Genomic DNA, 4,743 nt, shown 5'->3' with positions numbered 1-4,743 from the left:
GCATCGCTGTGCACGTGTGGCCACTGCTTCCCAGGGGGCCTGCTTTTTGGGGTGCGGGTCGGAGGAAGCTCCAGGAGGGTAGCGGAGGCCTGGCTGGGCCATTTGGCCCTCGGCAGGGAGGGGCCAGTGGAATGCCACAGATGTGGGTGGGCAGCCTGGGTGTGGGTCCTGCTCTGGCAGCATCTAAGTAAGATCACTGGGCTCTGAGCCTCGGAGGCACCGTCTCTAAGGTACAGGCATTGGACCCGGCAGGGACTGCAGACCCAGCCCCTCGGTCACTGTAAATCTGAAGTTCTTACAGGTAGCCGGACAATCGCATGGCTTATTTCAAAAGTACAGTAGTCCCCTCTTTTGGGCGGGGAACACATTCTAGGACTCGCAGTGGACGTCTGAAACCATGGGTAGTACTGAATCCATATATACTGTTTCTTCCTATATACGTACCTATATTGTATGTTATGTCATTAACTCAGTCACTCAGTCGTGTCCAACTCTTTGCGACCCCATGGACTGTAGCCCACAAGGCTCCTCTATGGAATTTTCCCAGGCAAGAATACGGGTTGCCATGCCCTCCTCCAGGGGAATCTTCCCGATCTGGGGATCGAACTCACGTCTCTTGCGTCTCCTGCATTGGGAGGCAGATTCTTTACCACTGCACCACCTAGGAAGCCCATATAGGCCTGTGGTAAAGTTTATGTAAATTAGGCACGGTAAGAGATGAACAACAATAATAAAATGGAAGGAACAATTAAAACAGTACGCTAATAAAAATGTGCACATGGTCTGTCTCTCAAAATACACAAATTGCCTTTTCCACCTCAACTAATTGCTTCCCGCATACTCGTAAGTTTTGCAGCTTGAGATGCAACAGAAAACACGAATTTTTTCCTCTTTTCATAATTTCATGGATAAACAATTCGTCCTTCCCATAGATCTCAGCAACCTCAGTAAACGGATATTTTTCCTTTCCTTATTAAGTTGAGCACTTTCACCTTTTCACTTCGAGGAAGCACTTGTCAGCTTCTCTTTGGTGCATTCAGATTGCCAGCATCACTGCTTTTCTGCTTGTGTGTTAGTCGCTGTCGTGTCCAATCCTTTGCGACCCCATAGACTGTAGCCTGGGAGGCTCCTCTGTTCATGGGATTTTCCAGGCAAGAATACTAGAGAGGGTGGCCATTTCCCCTTCCAACTTTTGTGCTTGGGGACCATTATTTAGTAAAACAGGGTGACTCAAGCACAAGTACTTTGATGCTGTGACAGTCATCCTGATAATGCAGAGGGCTGTTAAATGACTAAGAGGCAGGTAGGGTAGACAGCATGGATGTGCCAGATGGAAGGACGATTCACATCCAGGTGGCAATGGAACAGGATGGCTCGAGATAGCACGAGATTTCATCACACTGCACAGAACAGTGTGCATTTTAAAACTTATGAATTATTTCTGGAATTTTCCATGTAATATTTTCAGACTGTGGTTGACTGAGGTTAAGTGCAATCTTGGAAAGCAAAACTGGATAAGCTGGGACCACTGTACTTGAACGTTTTTCTGTATTTTTTGAAAATTTTAAATGTACAGAAATTAAAAAAAAAAACCCATATAAAGTACACCCATAAAATCCACACTTTGAATCAGTAATTAACATCTTGCCATAGTTGTTTCATGCATACAGTTCTTTTAGAAAATATTTTGGAGTAAGTTTTAGGCTTGTGTTTCCTCCCTAAACTACTTGAAAAGATTTATCTTAAAAATAAGGTAGTTCTCTGGCATAATCACAATGCAAACATCACACCTTAAAAATGAGCACTAGCTCTCTAATATCTGTTGGGATTCCTGAAAAGCTTTTCCTGATTAACTGGAGACAGACCCCAGTTCAACTTAAAAAGAGGGTGAGTATTTGATTCTTCCCCTCTACCAATTTCATACTCTGCTGCTGCTGCTAAGTCACGTTAGTCGTGTCCGACTCTGTGTGATCCCATAGACGGAAGCCCACCAGGCTCCCCCGTCCCTGGGATTCTCCAGGCAAGAACACTGGAGTGGGCTGCCATTTCCTTCTCCAATGTGTGAAAGTGAAAAGTGAAAGTGAAGTCGCTCAGTCGTGTCCGACCTTTAGCGACCCCACGGACTGCAGCCTACCAGGCTCCTCCATCCATGGGATTTTCTAGGCAAGAGTACTGGAGTGGCTTGCCATTGCCGTCTCCGAATTTCATACTCAAGGAAATGTAATTATTAATACCCCCAATGCTGGCAAATAAGTGTTTAAACAGCTTTATTAAGATATGATTTGTATACCATCAAATGCACTCTCTTTAAATGATTGTTTTTAGTAACTTTACAGAGGTGTCAAACTGTTATCAAAATGTTCAGTCACTTGGTCTTGTCCAACTCTGCGACCCATGAACTGCAGCATGGCAGGCTTCCCTGTCCTTCACTATCTCCTGGAGTTTGCTCAAATTCATGTCCAGTGAGTCAGTGATGCCGTCCAACCATCTCCTCTTCTGTCGTCCCCTTCTCCTGCCCTCAATCTTTCCCAGCATCAGGGTCTTTTCCAGTGAGTCGACTCTTCACATCAGGTGGCCAAAGTATTGAAGCTTCACCTTCAGCATCAGTCCTTCCAATGAATATTCAGGGTTGATTTCCTTTAAGATTGACTGGTTTGATCTCCTTGCAGTCCGAGGGACTCTCAAGAGTCTTCTCCAACACCACAGTTCAAAAGCATCAATTCTTCGGTGCTCAGCCTTCTTCATGGTCCAACTCTTCCATCTATGTATGACTACTGGAAAAACCATAGCTTTGACTATATGGACCTTTGTTGGAAAAATGATGCCTCTGCTTTTTAATGTGCTGTCTAGGTTTGTCATAGCTTTTGTTCTGAGGAGCAATCATCTTTTCATTTCACAGCTGCAGTCACCGTCCACAGTGATTTTGGAGCCCAAGAAAATAGTCTGTCACTGTTTCCATCGTTTCTCCGTCTATCTGCCATGAAGTGATGGGACCAGGTGCCATGATCTTAGTTTTCTGAACGTTGAGTTTTAAGTCGGCTTTTTCGCTCTACTCTTCCACCACCTTCATCAAGTCTCTTTAGTCCCTCTTCCTTTTCTGCCATCAGAGTGGTGGTGCTACCACAATATAGCCTCAGAATATTCTCACCACCCCCAGAAGACCTCCAGTACTCAACTGCAGTGGATCCCCCAGCCCCCAGGTTGCCACCAGTTTACTTTCATGACTTGCCTTTTCTGGACACTTCCTGTAAACAGAGTCATCCAATGTGATCTTTTGAGCTTGCCTTCTTTACACAGAATAATGCCTTTGAGTTTCATCCATTTTGTAGTATGCATCAGTATTTAATTCCTGTTGCTGAATAGCATTCTGTGAAGAGTTTTACCTCTTCTTTGAATCCTCACCATGGAGTCCAGGATTATTATTTATTCCATAATTTACACTCAGTCATTTTCCTGATGCTCCAATGGTCACAAATTTGACCAGAGGGAGCCCAGCTGAGTTGGCTCCTGGGTCCTGTAGACACCTCCACCCCCTGAACTCATCTTTGAGAACCTCATTTCTTGCATAACAAGTCCCAGGAAGCTCAGAACCCCAGACATCAGAGCTGGGAAGGCCCCCAGAGGAATCCTGACCCCTTATTCCTCTGGTGGCCAGCGAGTGGATGGTTACAATCACAGCCCCCAAGAATCGTGCCTCTTGGAATCCGTACCCTTATACAGACCTCTCCCACATCAGCTCTGACCTTGGCCATGTGACCTGCTTTGGCCAGTGGAACAAGAGTGATGTGATGCAAGCAGAGGCTTGGTGAGCCCTGGGGCACTGGGACTGGTCCTCTTGAAGAGTATCTGCGGCCATGAAAACCTTGGCCTCTCTGCTGGGGAGGCCACGTGGAGGAGAGAGTGGCACCTGGGCCAGCAGCCCCAGCTCAGTACCAGATTTAAGGGATGTGCCTGGGACCCCACAAGCCCAGTTGAGTCATCAGTGACCCAGCAGAATTGAGCCCAGCCAAGTTGCAGATCTTGAACAAAATGGTGATGGTCCTAAGGCACTAGGTTTGAGGCTGGCTTGTTACACAATAGTAGGTAACAGATTTCAGCCCCTCTGTTTGTTTCCCTGTTTGCTTTTTAAAAATATCTGTTTATTCGGCTGCACCGGGTCTTAGTTGTGGCAGGCGAGATCTTCAGTTGCAGCGTGTGAACTCTTAGTTGCGGCATGTGGGACCCAGTTCCCTGACCAGGGATGGAATCTGGGCCACCTGCCTTGGGAGCACAATCTTATCTGCTGGACCAGCAGAGGAGTCCCCATCCCCCCACTGATGAAAGGGGAAATTGAGAGGGGAGGACGACCGCCCCCCAGCATACGGGCAGGACGGTGGTAGCCCAGGATGGACACCCACGTGTCCTGAACCCGTTAGGCTTCTGCCACATCACCCATGAGATTGATTCCCACGCAGCGTGAGCAGGCTGTGGAAGATAAAATCTTGTAGCGTTGTCTGGGCCTACCTTATGGCTCACATCGAGTGCTCAGTAAAAGCGGGTTCAATTACAATAGAAATGACTCTCAGGGCAGGTACACAAACGGGACAGGACAGTTGAAGAAGGCTCATCTGTTCACCAGAGAAGGCAGTGGCAACCCACTCCAGTGCTCTTGCCTGGAGAATCCCATGGACGGAGGAGCCTGGTGGGCTGCAGTCCATGGGGTCACTAAGAGTCAGACATGACTGAGTGACTTCACTTTCACTT

This window comes from Moschus berezovskii, chromosome 11 (assembly GCF_049115385.1).
Source record: "Moschus berezovskii isolate FMDL1 chromosome 11, NW_MosBer_1.0, whole genome shotgun sequence".
NCBI classification, from domain to species: Eukaryota; Metazoa; Chordata; class Mammalia; order Artiodactyla; family Moschidae; genus Moschus; species Moschus berezovskii.
This window is presented reverse-complemented; position numbering follows the sequence as displayed.